At 45.3% G+C, this 16,829-nt stretch overlaps 1 protein-coding gene across 3 annotated transcripts in view; it reads right to left on the bottom strand.

Annotated features, from left to right (window-relative positions):
• The window catches only part of ELP1 (elongator complex protein 1), an 882,162-nt gene that overhangs the window by 609,408 nt on the left and 255,925 nt on the right, over positions 1-16,829 (bottom strand). The gene's annotated exons all lie outside the window — the stretch shown is intronic.

Genomic DNA, 16,829 nt, shown 5'->3' with positions numbered 1-16,829 from the left:
AGACAATAAAAGCACATTCAATTTACAAATATGCATAACCAACCATTTTCTCCCACCCACCCAATGATTATTCAATAAAACACAGAAACATATAATTTCCCAATAACCTTACCCTTTTCAAATTAATAATACTCTCCCATCCTCCCCCCATCCCAATTATAAATACTCAAAGGTCATAATTATGATAGAAACAATCCCCCCCACCCTTCCCTGGATGTGTACGAAAATAAACAAAAACTGACTCATAAACTATAGTGAAGTAATATAAGATGTCAATGGGCCCCAAACTAATTTAAATAAATTACTGTGTCCCAAACTATCGGCATTCATTTTTTCACACCTATAGCTGGAGCACAGATTTGCCCACCAGAAAGGGAAATTTAGACAATCAGAATTCTTCCAGTTTCGGGTAACCATCTCATGGCTATTCCAGTCATAAGGAAAAGACAGCATTTATATCGATCTATAGGGGGCTTTACATGTAGCGATGTTCCACATATGATTGCCTCATACATCAGTGGAATTGATTCCAATATGTTGTTAATCTTACTCCATATTGACCTCCAAAAATTATCAGAGGACAACAGATGATCCAGTGTCCCAATGTCTAGATGACAGTGCCAGCATGTATTAGATTTAGAACTGTCTAACCCAGCGGTCTCAAACATGCGGCCCACGGGCTGCATGTGGCTCTCCAGATTTTATTTGCGGCCCGCGGTCTGCACTGGATCATTATCTTCCTTTTGGAGCAGCAGCGTGTCTGGCCGGCTCATTCTGTTCAAAGCCGTGGGTTGGCGGCTCCTTGCGCTATCTACGGAAGAGCCGGCCAGACACGCTGCTGCTCCAGTGGTGTACCAAGGGGGGGGGCGGTCCATTGTTCTCCCTAGAGTGCGGCTCGTCTAGAGCAGTGGTGCCCAACCTGCTTCCCTTCCCTTCTCAGGCCAGCACCATGTTATTTGATCTCCCTGCTTCTCTTCGGGGCCGCCCAACTCTCGCCGCCCAACGTCAATTCTGACGTCGAGAGGACGTTCTGGCTAGCCAATCGCTGCCTGGCTGCCCGGATCGTCCTTTCCAACATTAGAATTGACGTCAGGCGGCGAGAGTTGGTCAGCCCCGTGGAGAAGAGAAAGAGGGAGATCTCGGCCTGTTCCCGATGGCGGCAGCGGCAGCAGCCTATTCCCCAGCGGCAGTGGCGTGGAGGAGGGCAGGAAGGAAGAAAGAAAGAAAGAAGGTGGGGGGGGACAGGGAGCCAGAAACAAAGCAAAAAATGGCACACGGACTCAAAGAAAGACAGACATAAAGAAAGAAAGAAAAAGTTGGGGGAGGGAATGAGGTCTAGAGGAGAGGAAGCATACAGAAGGCTGAAAGAAGAGAAGAAATATTGGATGCATAGTCAGAGACTGATGAAATTACCAAACAAAGGTAGGAAAATGATTTTATTTTCAATTTAGTGATTGAAATGTGCCAGTTTTGAGAAAGAAAAGATATTAAACTTTAAATGTGAGGGCTGCAGAAAAAATAGAGCACTTGGAGGGCCGCAGAAAAAATAGTTAATGTCTTATTAAAGAAATGACAATTTTGCATGAGATAAAACTCTTTATAGTTTATATATCTTTCCTTTTAACTGTTAAAGGAAAGTTTTATAAACTATAAAGAGTTTAAACTCATGCAAAATTGTCATTTCTTTAATAAGACATTAACTATTTTTTCTGCGGCCCTCCAAGTACCTACAAATTCAAAATGTGGCCCCGCAAAGGGTTTGAGTTTGAGACCACTGGTCTAACCTGTGTAACCTAACCGGGGTCCAGAAAGATCTATGTAACAGAAAAAAACAAGTTTGTCTCATAGATGCTGACGCTGTACATCTCATCCTCCAAGTCCAGATATGCGGCCATCGAGATGCAGAAATATACTGCTTTATCTCAATGCTCCAAATGTCACGAAGACCAGTTTTTGTTTTTTTATTCAAGAAATCAGATATTAATTTATACCAGCTGGCAGCCTGATGTCCTATAAAATCAGTCTGGAAGCATAGGACCTGCAAGCTATAATGATTTTTGAGATTCTGCCATTCAGGGAACCCACTCTGAATGGCCCCCCAAATCGCTCCAACACAACAACAACAACAACAACAACAACAAAAAAAGCAAAAATTCACTGTGCTCAAGATAAAACGGCAGGCCATCCTGCAGACAACCCTGCACGGTTTTCTGAGAGACAACTGAATTAGCCTACCTCTGCAATTGTCAAAGCCCTCAATCCCCAGTTTGAAACACTCTTCACAGATCACTCATTTAGAGGGCCTGCTCATCAAAACCCACTGGTAGGACAGATGAACTGGAACGGTGAGGTCTGTTATCACCCCAAAACTAAAAACAACTTCTCAAGCAAGAATACTATTTAAATTCTACTGTCTACTATTTAAATCCATAAATGGTGACAACCCAGCCTACTTGAACAACCGCCTAATCCAAACTACCACAACCAGACATAGGAGAACCCAGACACCATTCACATACTCTCCAATCAGAAACAAACAGAAAAAAACTGCACGATTGCCTTCTAGCCACAAAGGCAGCAAAACTAGACCACCAACTTTCTAATCTACTAATCGCAACCCCAGACTACAAAACTTTCAAAAAAGAAATAAAAACCTTGCTAGTCAACAAATTCATGAAATCTAACTAACACCGAATGAAACATTTCAATCCTCTGAAGCAACCCGCTCTATTCTGTAACACCTCTGGACATATCCAGAAATCCTCTTCTGTAATCTACCTTGAACTGCAAGGTAATGGCGGAATAAAAAAATCACTAATGTAATATTAAAACTTGTTCAATGTTCCACAATTCACCTGCCTCATTTACCCCAAATAATTTCAAAGTTAATCAACTTGTATCACATTTCATGCTTTTATTTTCCAGTTTTAATTATTAATAACATCCATGGTGCTCTCAGAACCTCAATAAACTGATACAAAAAATTGTGTGCAACCATCACTAACATTTATGGTCTAATAGCTACTAGCACATCCTGCTATCAGGCAGAAACTCAGACCTGATTTCCACCCCCCCCCCCTTTTTTATTTTTTAAATTCGGCATAGCTGAGAAAAGGCAAATTCTCTAAATCCAGACACAGACTGGTATTAAGTCAGGTGAAGCCCCACTTACAGAATGGGGCTTCACGACTACTAGATACATATACAAAAAAGTAGATTATATCAAGGTAAGAACCTAATCTTTCTTTCTAGTGCAATGTGTCTGAATGCTAGAGACATACCAAAACAGTCCCCTGAGTCTAGGGTAGAACTACTGAGTCTGCCTGGCTGCGGAGGACCCAAAACTGGCATCCTTCCTGGTTGCCACATCCACTCTACAAATCTCCTTGGGATAGACTGCCTGAGTCTCTGCCCATGAGGTAGCCACCCTACTGGTGGAGTGTACTTTCAACACGATTGGCGGCTGCTTACCATAGCCCACTTATGCTGAGGAACTTGCCATTTTAATCCTTCTGGAGATCGAGACCTTGAACGCAGACCTCCCTTTATTAGCATGACAGATCAGAACTAAAATGTGATCAGGGACCCAAAACTCATCGGTAGCTTTGAGGTAACAAAAAAAGTTCTCTCAATGTCTAGCAGATGCAATATTTTGTCCCTTTTCTTCAACCTATAGGCTGAAAGGCAGGAAAACGGACTTTCTGACTGACATGGTAGGCAGAGAATACTTTCTGAAAAAAAGATGAAACCATGCATAAGGAAAGCCCTGCTTCCATAATTCTTAGAAACTGCTCTCTACAAGGGCGCGCTTGTAACTCAAGAGACTCATCTTGCTGACGTAAATCGCTACCAGGAATACATAGTCTTAAGCATAAGTAGAGAAAGACATGGGGACAAATTTTTCCCCATCCCCGCAGGAACCCAATTTCCTCGTCCCGTCCCCGTGAATTTTGTTGCCATTCTTGTCCCATTCCTGTAAGCTCTGCCTTAACCACAAAAGCCTCGACCACTTATGATTTTAAAGTGTTTGAGGCTTGTGCAGATGAGGGCAGAGCTTGCAGAAATGGGACAGGGACAGGAAAAGAACTCCTGGGGATGGAATAGGAAAATGAATTCCCGCGGGGATGGGGAAAAATTTGTCCCTGTGTCATTCTCTAACCATACGATGCAGAAGGGAAGCCTCCTGTAAGGGCTCATACGGAGTCCTAATAAAACTTTGCAAGATGGTATTAAGATTTCAGAATGAGAGACGCACTGGAGGGTGCAACCTGAGAGCCCCTTTAAGGAATCTGGCGACATCTAGATGAGAGGCCAGAGACATTTCTCCCTTTCTCCCCCCTCCCCCCCCACTCACACACACACAGAAAGTGACGTCAGAGGTAGAACTGACGGGATCGTGAGGAGCATGTTGTTGACCACTGTGAGTAACAACTTCAACTAGAGGTACAGGGAAAGTGGAGGGGGGACAATAGTCACTTATTTAATCATTTATATACCACTTATATCCTAAGTGGTTTACATTCAGGTACTTTATCATATTTCCCTATCTGTCCCAGCGAGCTCAAAATCTATCAAGGTAATAAGGAGCAGCGAGGGATTTGAACCACCACCTCAGGGTGCTAAGGCTGTACTTTTTAAAAAAAAATTCTTTATTCAATTTTTAAACTACAGAAGTGCCCAATAATTAATACACTTACATAGAATATTAAAATTAAAGCACATTAAACTTACAAAAATTTATAAAGAGGAAAATTATTTCCCCCACCCTTCCACCTATCAATCAATCAATAAATACCTTCAAGAACAATCAATACATACCCCTTAAACCAATTCCAAAACGTACCCCCATCCCCCACCCTGGATGTGTATGTTTAAAGGTACATCTAAAGAGATCAATCCTTATAGTATTTATTTAATGGTTCCCAAATATCCATAAATTTTCTGTAATTTCCTTGCTGAATGGCCATAAATCGCTCCATTTTAAAAATATAACAAAGGGATTCCCACCAGAATGTGTAATTTAGTCTATCCCAATTTTTCAAATTTTTTAAAATAAGCTGCATGGCAACCACTGTCATTATAAAGAGAAGTTTGTTACTTCTCACAGATAGTTGACTCTTCGCTCTCATAAATGTACCAAATAAAATGGTATCATATGATAGTGCCACTGGATTCTCCAATAAAATATTAACTTGAACCCAAATAGATCTCCAAAATTTCAGTATCAAGGGACAATAGTATAACAAATGATCCAATGTCCCAGGTTCGAGATGACAGTGCTAGCATCTATTAGATTTGGAACTATCCACTTTATGTAAATGAACTGGGGTCCAAAAAGCTCTATATAATAAGAAAAACCATGATTGTCTCATAGATGCAGACACCATACGTGTCATCCTCCAAGTCCAAATTCATGGCCATTGAGACGCAGTAATCTGTTGCTTTATCTGTTGCTCCAAATGCCATGAAGACCAGTCTCTGGTTTCTTATTCAAAAATCCAGATATTAATTTATACCATTGAGCGACCTGTAGGTCTAACCACTGTGTGACCTGTAGGTCTAACCACTGTGCCACACACTCCCCACTTTCCAGAGAACCTTGGTGACTTAAGCGAAGAGCAAGGTGAAAATTTCACAAAGAAAAAAAAACAGTGGAAGCCAGATACCAAGGAAGATGGGATGCACACATGATGGCAGACTATTGTTGGAAAATAATGCAGCATTGTTCTGGCAGATCCCACTCTCAGAAGTCTTACAAAAGGAGCTTCCTGTGTGTCAAATGACTGGAAAGTTTGATTCAAACTTGTGCTTTTGGTATGAAATAAAGTAGATTTTCATGTTGTACACTTTCCTTTAAATTTTTTAATGTTTCCTTCATGTTTAAAAGATAATTTAAACACTAAAGTATCCTGAATTTTTAATGGATAAGCAGAGTGAAGAGTGGTATATGGCACATGTTCTGTATCTCAAAAACTAGAGCTGAGAAAAGAAAATTGGTGCCATTTTTGGAATCAGGTCAGGTATATAAGTATACAGGTCTAACATTTGAGGCATCAAAATTAGTGTTGACCAGTGAAAACAGACAATCACTGAGGGCAACTCTTGATGCAATGCCCTAGAAACTAAAATGACAATCAAACTGTATCCTCTATAAAACTGGAAGCCAATGCAAATCACAACAAAACAGGGGAGACCGTCCTCACAAAATGAAAATTCACACATGAAAGTAGTGAAGATTACTAAGTGTAAGTCAGGCAACAATGGAGGGATTATGATCTCTTCAGGACATAACCCCAATCATATGTACCACCAAATCCTGGTCTACTTGCAATGCACTTAATGACTTGACTTCCGAGGAAGTCCACACAACAGGGCAGCACAAAATATTGCATAACCTGTCAAAAATTAGTTTGAGATAACAAATCTTGAAGTCTCAACACCAAACAAATTTTGAAGAACAGTGTTTTCACCGCAGCCTCAATATGCTAACGAAATGACAATGAGAAGTTCAATAACACCCTTAACTCTCAACTACAAACTGAATAGGGAACCACACTCCATCATGCTGAAAAAACAAACATGCTCCTGACAGTCCAGATGCAGAAAGCCACAAAAGGAGAAATTAGGTTCTTACCAGCTGGTTTTCTTTCTGTTAGCCCAGTATATCGCAAACTGTGTGCAGTGGCACACTAGTGTGCTTCCTGTAAGGCCAGAGGTTCACGTGCCGGTGCTGCATCTTCCTGCTGCTGTCACGTTTCTTTCTACACCACCACCCCCGTCCGACAAGCAGCGGCAGCTCCGTATGCTTTTTAATTTAGTCACACAGCTGCCACTAGGATTAATTTAGATGCTGTTTCATCCAGGAGCCTCAGGGCCTTTGCTAGGCTGGCCAGCATCATCAAAATGGGCCGGCCTAGCAAAGGCCCCGAGCCTCCCGGATGAAACCGTGTCTAAATTAATCCTAGCGGTAGCTGTGTGACCAAGTTAAAAAGCACACAGTGAGCTGCCGCTAGAGACAGGAGAAGTACTGCTGGACAAGGGAGGAGGGAAAGGGAAGAGAGAAGGGGTAGGATAGAAGGAGTATTGCTGGACAGAAGGAAGGGGAAGGATGGAAGGGAGAAGGGGTGCTGCAGGACAGGGGGCAGGGAAAGGGAAGGGAGAAGAGGTTTGATAGAGACTTCAGTAGTTGGAACCTAAGAACAGTACCGGGCAGAGCTTTGGATTCTTGCCCAGAAATAGCTAAGAAGGGAAAAAACAAACAAATTTTTAGATTGAATCAGGTTGGGCAGACTGGATAGACCATTCGGGTCTTTATCTGCCTTCATCTATTATGTTAGGTGCTGATAGACCTGGTAGAAGGGGAGGGGAAAGGAAAGTATGCTACACACTGGAGGGTAGGGTGAGAAGGTGGATGGGGAGAAACCATTTTAGCTGTGAATGGGGTTGGGGGGAGGGAAGGAAGGAAAATTGCTATAGGAGGAGTGAGATTGATGAGAGAGGAAGAAATGGACAAGGGATGGAAGAGAGGGAGAAATGATGCATGGGGAAAGAACATGGGTTGGGGAGTGGGAAGAAAAGATGTCACTCGAGGGAAGAGGCAAGGAGAGAAAAAGTGTGCAGGAAGCAGAAAGGGTTGGACTCATGGAGAGGGTGAGATGGATGGGGAGGACAGAAAGAAGGGAAGGAGAAATGTCACAGTTGTGGGGAAGGAGGAGAGGGAAGAGTGAAAAATTGGACTCGTGGAGGGAGGGAGAGAGATAGATGTTAGTTAGGGGAGGGAAGGAGGACTGGAGGAGAAGCATGAAGGAGGAAGAGAAAGAAATGTTGGGCGGGTGGAAAGGAGCGAGAAATGTTGGACTGGAAGCGGGGCCAGAAAGGAGGAAGAGAAGAGAGATGGATTCCAGGGGACAGAAAGGAGGAAGAGAGAGAAAAATGTTACACTGTGGAGGGGGGGGAAGGAGAGATGACTAAAGGAAGGGAGAGATACCAGAACTTCCCCCCATGAGGCAAAACCGGCATCTCAAGTCAGGGAGGCAAAAAACTTCAAATCGTTCTTCAGATATGTTAAAGGGAAGCAACCGGCGAGGGAGGAAGTAGGACCGTTGGATGATGGAGACAGAAAGGGAGTGATAAAGGAGGAAAAAGAGGTAGCCGACAGGTTAAACAAGTTCTTCTCGTCAGTCTTCACAAGCGAGGACACATCCAGTGTATCAGAATCCGATGTGATCTTCCATGGAGACCAAGAAGAAAAACTGTCAACAATAGAGGTAAGCCATGAGGATGTCCTTCAACAGATAGATTGAAAAGCGACAAATCACCAGGCCCAGACGGAATCCACCAGAGCCGCTGTTCTTATATCTCCCCGGCCATAGAAAAATACTAGAACCTACAGAAAAACAAAATCTGCACGCAAGCAAAACCCACAATCACCACATTAAGACAGATAGGTGGGGAACTGTATCGTCTGGCTAAAACAAAGAAAATTAGCAGGTAAGAACCTAATTTCTCCTTCTGTATCACCTGACAAACTGGTACAGTTCTTCACAGATGGGACGTACCAAAGCAATATCTATCATGGGTGGGACCCCCGAAGGGCTGACACCAGAACACACTCACTGAACACCGCCTTCCGAAGCACCTGAATGTCCACACAGTAATGTCTGACAAAGGAATGCAGAGAAGACCAAACTGCAGCCTTACAAATATCCACTGTAGGTACTAAAGAAGACTCAGCCCAAGAAGCTGCTTGACCCCGAGTGGAATGAGCCTTGAGAAATTCCAGGTTTTATCTGAAGGAGGTATGTGGAAGCAACAGTCTCCTTGATCCAGCGTGCAATGGTAGCGCCATCCCCCTTATGAGGACTTGCTAGAAGGACAAAGAGATGATCTGATTTCCTGATCTCCTTGGTCCTCTGCACATAACAGCGAATGACTCAACAGATATCCAACTTGCACAATTGTTTCTGCTCTGAAGATCCCTCCTGACTACCCAACACCAGGTGAACCACAGACTGATTGACATGAAAAGGAGAAACTACTTTTGGAAGAAAAGGAGGAACAGGCCACAACACTACCTGTTCCCTAGAAAACTCCAGGAAGGGAGACCTACAAGAGAAAGTCTGCATCTCAGAAACACGTCTAGCAGATGTAATAGCCACCAAGAAGACTGCTTTAAGTGTAAGATCCTTCAACGGGCAGGCACCCAAAGGCTCAAAAGTTGGGCGCACCAGCACGGATAAGACCATGTTACTATGATAGAACAGACGGTTGAGCAATTTGGCTGCCCTCAAGAATTGAATGACATCAGGAATGGCAGTCAGCCGCTGACCACGTAACAACCCACGAAAGGCTGACCCCAGAATGAAGACCAAGCCAGGCACCTGTCCAGGCCATCCTGTAAGAACTCTAAAATGGTAGGCAGGGAAGCGCAAAAAGAGACCACTCCACACGCAGCACATCATTCCTCAAATATATGCCAAACCCAAACATAATCCCGAGAAGTGGAAAACCTCTGGGACCACAAGGGTTGAGATCACTTTATCTGAATACCCCTTAACTAGGAGATCCCTTTCAAGAGCCAAGCCGTAAGACAAAAGTAGACCCGAATCGAACATTGGAATGGGGCCCCGAGTCAGAAGGTCAGTCGAGAGGCAGAGGAAGAGGATCCAGGTCCGCATACCACGGACACCTGGGCCAATTCGGGGCCACCAGAATCACTGGCTGGATGTCAAACAATGCGGAGAAGAACTCTGCTCACTAATGGCCACAGAGGGAACACATACAACAGACCCTCAGTTGGCAAAAATCCTCGTCCCAAGAGACACTGGGATGCTTGGACGAGAGAGTAGAGGGGGACAAAACTGCCGCTGTCTGGGGCTGAACCAGAGAAGATGTCGAGGGCAAAACCCCCTTGAAAAACCTGGAGTAGAAACAGGACTTCCAGCCACCAGCATATAAGCCTTGCAAAGTGCTAACAAATTCAGGGGAAAACCCCCCAGCAGCACCAAGGGACACCATGTCACAGCAAGTGACCCAGAACAAACCTGCCCCTGTTTCTCCAACACAGGGGGGAAGGTCACCTGAGGATACCGAGATGATGGAGGTGTTTCCTGCTGAAATCGGAGCAGAAACAGCCTGTAGCATCTAGGAAGACTGAACTTTCCCAGGCACTAAGGCCGACGAGCCTGCAGCAAGGGAACCCCAGCCGTTCTGACGGTAAGGGAATCCTTTTTACCCTGACCGTCGGTGGCTGGGGAACCTTTCGCGAGGGTGTCGGGGAAGCCCGGTCTTCCCCGTGATCAGCTGCCAACTCGTGAGGCACTTGCAGCTGTATTCCCTAGCCACTGGCAACCGATGCCAAAAAGGATCCCTCACCACTGCGGCCTGTACAACGCTTGCATAGGCCGGCCTCGAGTGCCTCGCGTCTGGAGCACAAGGAGCATTTTTTCCCTTGCAAAGTGCTCATTGTGCTGAAAACTACCCTAGCTGTAAAATGAGTGCTGGGTAGTTGAGAAAAATACAAAAAGACAGCAAATCAAAGGAAATGAGCCCTTTAGACCGGCGCAGCCCCAGAATTTATTTTTTTTTCCTTAGAACAGAGTCTACTGGCTCTCAAACCCAGAGACCTGACCGGCAAAAAAGGGGACCCAGGAGTCCTAAAACAAATTCCAACAGCCCTAACAGGGGGAGCCAATTTAGTCTTATCACTCTGCTGGAGACTGTGAAAGACTGGACTGGTAGGGGGAGCCTCAGCTTATATACTACAACCACGTTTTGGTCTCAGTCTCCACTTGCTGGTCACAGTGAGATATAACCATCTGTGAAGAACTGTACAGGTCTATCAGGCGATACAGAATCTTTGTTTTCAGTACATTTAAACACAAACAATTCAAAGTCATCCAATCCACAATAACAAATATGCTAATAGCCAAAAACCTTGCTCATAATCCTCAAGGAATTCAAAGAAAAACTGCAAAATCATTTGCATATAGTTGATACTTCACCTCAATATCTTACTAATAGAGGCCAAATACAAATTAAACAGCATAGCCAACAGTCAAAGAAAAACAAAAAACGCCTACTTTGTAATCTCTTTTGAAATACAAAGTCCAATTAAGAAATGACTCCTCAAGTACCAAATGAATGCAAACAATCCAATAGTACTCTGGTTTACAGTGTCAAACACAGCTGCTACATCAAGTCACTAGCAAATACTGCTTCCCCAACCCCCAATAAATTTTTTAAATTTCATCAGAGAGATAGCAATAACAGCTCTGTACTTCACTGCACTAAACTGAGTGAATAAAAGATTAGGTTTCTTACCTCTGCTAATCTTCTTTCTTGTAAATCTCCCCTGGAGGCTGAACTCTCGGGTAGTGCATCTATTCCAGCCTTGGCAGAACTCAGAAATAAAACTAACCTCCTATGCGATGTCACCTGTGCGGACACTCCCCTTGAAGTTCAGTAGGTAGCAAAGCCAGGAGTATCTAATACAAACAGGAAACACAAGCAAAAAGAGAGGAGGGTGCGGGGACTTCCCGCTACAAATCAATACTGCTCATGATAACCAAATACATAATCAACAAATGCCAAAAAAGGCCAAGATAGCATAATAAGAAATTGTAACATTTCACACCAGCAAAATTGTGGAACAGGTCACTAAAGAAGATACAGCCTAAAGAGCAGGAGGGTGTCACCCCTAAGCACCCAACCGGCTTGGTTAGTGTGTTCGGGACATGACTGTATTCTCCCCAGTGTGCCCTCTCTAACTTTAGGGTTCCCTTCAGGTCTTTCAACCACCCTAGGCAACTGCCTAGTAGTGCAGGTACAGGTAAATCAAGTGATTCAATATACAGACACCATGTCAGAATGGCTCTCAAAATCAAAATTAAGGTTTATTTAGGCCACCGGCCAGAACTTGTTATGGTTCACACAGAACAAATAATGCTCATGAAAAAAACATCCAGCAAATAGTCTTCAGTTCACTGCACTGGAGCAATTAAAAAATGAAAACTAAAAGAATAGCATAGTCCAGGATAAATGCTTTACAAATCCTAGGTAATTTTGGCTATACCTTCCAGCAGCTGTTAATGGCTGTGCTGATTTATCTCTGGCTTTGAAAAGAAGCAGTTTATACCAGCTTGGTTCCAGAAAGCAGTCGGGGAGGCAGAGGACTGCTGTAGAGAGGAGCGGAGAGAAGCGCAGCAGATCGGGACACAGAGAGGGAAGAGGCCGGGTTGTAACTCCGCCCACCTCCCGACGTCACAGCTGATCTCCCCCTTAAAAGGGGGCGAGCCAACGGTGCGCAGCCGTTCGGCGCGCAGCGAAGGCGAGCGGCAAAGGCGCTCGCCTTAGCGAGAGCGCCTTTGCGAAGGAGCCTTGAGAAGGAGCCCAGGCAGCCCAGCAGCAGAAAAATCTAACTAAGGTACTTTTCTTCTCTTCTCACTCTTCTCTCTCTCTCTACTCTTTCAGCTAGCTGCGCACCAGGCACCGTGGGACATAGGAACCGGATAGAAGAAATGGAGGCAGTAGGAGCCCAGCAGAGCTACCCAGTATACTGCATCGAATGTCATATGTATGACTACCTCCCCTCCGGGAGGCGGGCGTACATATGCAGTCGATGCCAGGAGCTGGATAGCTTAAAGAAGGAGGTCGGGAGACTGCAGGTTCGAGTACAGGAACTGGAGGGACTCTGCACCATAGAGGAGCAGTGCTGGGCAACGGAAGACACCGCCAGAGAGGACCACATCACAGAACAAGTAAGGGAACTCGAGAAGTTCATCGAGGAGGCCTGCAGGATGGTGGAGGCACAGGACCACAAGCACATCAGGAGGGAACAAACAGACGGATGACAAAATCCACCAGACGCCATGGGAGCAAGACCTTGCAGAGAATCTGGACAGGCAGATGAAGAGGAGACCCGACAGAACCCGGAGGAGGGACTAGAGGACTGCACCACTGACACAGACCTGAGACCAGAGAGACAGTTGAGGAAGGGGAGATCTGCTGTCGTAGTGGGAGACTCAATCCTGAGAGGAGTGGACAGTCACATAGCTGGAGGGAGAGAGGACCGTCTAGTGACATATCTCCCCGGGGCAAGAGCGAAGGACGTCACAGACAGAATCGAGAGGATCCTGGAAGGGGCCGAGATGGAGGAGACAGCTGTAGTAATCCATGTTGGAACCAATGACGTCAGCAGGAGGACTACAACAGGACTGCACTAACAGATCAGTTCAGGATCCTGGGGAGGAAACTGAAACTGAGGACAAGGAAGATAGCCTTCTCAGAGATTCTGCCAGTACCGAGAGCGGATGCAAGGAGGCAGAGCGAACTACAAGCAATAAACGGCTGGCTCAGGAGATGGTGCGAAGAGGAGGGCTTCCTTTTTGTACAGAACTGGACAACTTTCCTGGGAAAGAATAAGCTCTACAGGAGAGATGGACTGCACCTGAGCATGACTGGGACGAGGATGCTGGCACGCAACGTCCAGAGCGTCATAGATTTGACTTTAAACTGAGGAAGAGGGGAAAGCCGACAGTCGATCTGACACATCGGATAAAAGTATCAAGTAAGGATACTGAGCAGGGACATTGTAAAAGAGGGCTGGGGACTGAGTGGGAACTTCTGGGAAAAGGACCTAAGGACGCAATGCAGGGGACCCGGGCCAAAGATATTGAGCAAGGACACTGTAAAAGAGGGCTCAGGTCTGAGTGGGAACTTTTTGAAAAAGGACCTAAGGGAGAATTGCAGGGGTCTAGCGCACGAACAAAACTGGCAAGCAGCACTAATAGAGAACAACGGAATCCAGAGGGACAACCAAAAACAGGGGAACAGGCTTAGGACGAAACAGACACACCACAGGAGGAGGATGACCGAGACGAGGCTTGGGGTCTGGCAACTCACGAGGGGGCCATGAGCGCCAAACCACGAGGAAAAACAGCAAGAAAGGCAAACAAACGGGACTTACTTTGCCTATACACTAATGCTAGGAGCCTAAGGGCTAAAATGGGAGAGCTGGAAATCCTAGCCAGCAAAAAGGGCCTAGACATAATTGGAGTCACAGAAACGTGGTGGACAAATGACAATGAATGGGATGTGGCATTACCAGGATTCAAACTCTACAGGAGAGACAGGTCACACAAAAAGGGTGGAGGAATAGCGCTATATATAAAAGATTCCATACCTTCAACCAGGATGGAAACAACAGTAAGGGCGGACGACTTGGAATCACTATGGGTTAAGCTACCAGGAGGAACTGGAGCAGACATAAAATTGGGTCTGTACTATCGCCCACCTGGACAAACGGAAGAAATCGACCAGGATCTGGAGGCTGAACTGAGGCAGGTATGCAACAGCGGAAGGGTGGTGGTGATGGGGGACTTCAACTACCCGGGAATAGACTGGAGTATCGGGCACTCAAACTGCATGAGGGAGACCAAATTCCTGGAGGTCACGAGGGACTGTTTTATGGAACAGCTGGTCACGGAACCAACACGGGGTGATGCCACTCTTGACCTAATCCTCAACGGACTAGGGGGACCCGCTAAGGAGGTGGCGGTGCTAGCCCCACTAGGAAACAGCGATCACAACACAATCCAGTACAGGTTAGAAATTGGACCATCAAAGGTGAAAAGAACTACGACGACGGCACTCAACTTCAAGAAAGGGAACTATGAAGCCATGAGGAAAATGGTGGGACAGAAACTCAAACACAAAGCAAATAAGATGGAGTCCGTAGAAAAAGCCTGAACCCTACTCAAGGGCACAGTGCACGGAGCACAGAACCTGTGCGTTCCAAGGTTCAGGAAAGGGTGCAAAAAAAATATAACAAAAAACCCAGTGTGGATAACAAATGCAGTGAAAAAGGCGATAAGTGATAAGAAAGCATCATTCAAAAAATGGAAAAAAGACAAAACAGAGGACAACCAAAAGGAGCATAAAATACACCAAAAGGAGTGTCACCGTGTGGTTAGAAAAGCAAAAAGAGAATATGAAGAGAGACTGGCGGGGGAAGCAACAAACTTCAAATCTTTCTTCAGGTACGTTAAGGGGAAGCAACCAGCAAGGGAGGAAGTGTTACCCTTGGATGATGGGGACAGAAAGGGAGTGGTAAAAAAGAAAAAGAGATAGCCGACAGGTTAAATGAGTTCTTTACGTCAGTTTTCACGAGGGAGGACACAACCAACATTCCGGAACCCGAGGAGATCGTAAAAGGAGATCAGGATGAAAATCTGGTCAAACTAGAGGTGAGCAAGGAGGATGTCCTCAGGCAGATAGACAGGCTAAGGAGCGACAAATCACCAGGGCCGGACGGCATTCACCCAAGGGTACTCAAGGAACTAAGAAATGAAATAGCTGAGACACTTCGACAAATATGCAACCTATCCTTACAAACTGGTGAGATTCCGGAGGACTGGAAAATAGCAAATGTCACGCCCATCTTCAAAAAAGGCTCAAGGGGAGACCCAGGAAACTACAGGCTGGTGAGCTTGACCTCGGTCCCGGGTAAGATGATGGAAGCGCTGATTAAAGACAGCATCTGGGAACACATCGAAAAAAATGGGCAGCTAAAGTCGAGCCAGCATGGCTTCTGCAAGGGCAGGTCACGCCTCACAAACCTATTATACTTCTTTGAGGGGGTAACAAGCCAGGTGGATAAAGGGGAATCCATAGACATCATTTACCTTGACTTCCAAAAAGCCTTTGACAAGGTACCACACGAAAGACTGCTAAGGAAGCTATGGAACCACGGGGTGCAAGGAGAGGTCCACCGATGGATCAAAAACTGGCTGGCGGACAGGAAACAGAGGGTTGGAGTAAAGGGCCATTACTCAGACTGGCAATGGGTCACGAGCGGAGTTCCGCAGGGGTCGGTACTTGGACCGCTCCTGTTCAATATATTCATTAACGACCTGGAGGCAGGAACAAAATGTGAGGTTATCAAATTTGCGGATGACACCAAGCTATATAGCAGGGTAAATAACATGGAGGACTTCGAAGATCTCCAAAAGGATCTGACAACACTAGAACAATGGGCCAAAAAGTGGCAAATGAGCTTCAACATAGGGAAATGCAAGGTCATGCATATAGGGAAAAAGAACCCGATGTTCACTTACAAAATGGGGTGATCACCGCTAGGGGTGAGCAACCTTGAAAGAGACCTGGGAGTACTGGTGGACACAACATTAAAGGCGTCGGAGCAGTGCGCCTCAGCCTCAAGGAAAGCAAACAAAATGTTGGGTATAATTAAAAAGGGTATCACGACCAGGACGAAGGAAGTCATCCTGCCACTGTATCGCGCAATGGTGCGACCGCACCTGGAGTACTGTGTTCAGTACTGGTCACCGTACCTCAAGAAAGACATGGCAGTACTTGAGAAAGTCCAGAGAAGAGCAACTAAACTAATAAAGGGCATGGAGGATATCTCATATACTGACAGACTGAAAAGGCTGGGGCTCTTCTCCCTGGAAAAGCGGAGACTTAGAGGAGACATGATAGAAACCTTCAAAATCATGAAAGGTATAGAAAAAATAGACAGGGACAGATTTTTCAAATTAAGGGGGACCACAAGTACAAGGGGGCACTCAGAGAAATTGAAAGGGGAGAGGTTTAGAACAAACGCCAGGAAGTTCTTCTTCACACAGAGGGTGGTGGATACATGGAATGCGCTGCCGGAGGATGTGATAAGCAGGAGCACGCTACAGGGCTTCAAAGAAACCTTGGATAGGTACTTGGAGGACAAAGGGATAGAAGGGTATAGATAAGAATAGAGGTAGATTATAGGGAAAGATTTAAATGGTAAGCTATAAAATTATAACCACACCAAAATG

Source organism: Geotrypetes seraphini, chromosome 1 (assembly GCF_902459505.1).
Source record: "Geotrypetes seraphini chromosome 1, aGeoSer1.1, whole genome shotgun sequence".
Taxonomy (NCBI): domain Eukaryota; kingdom Metazoa; phylum Chordata; class Amphibia; order Gymnophiona; family Dermophiidae; genus Geotrypetes; species Geotrypetes seraphini.
This window is presented reverse-complemented; position numbering and strand designations above follow the sequence as displayed.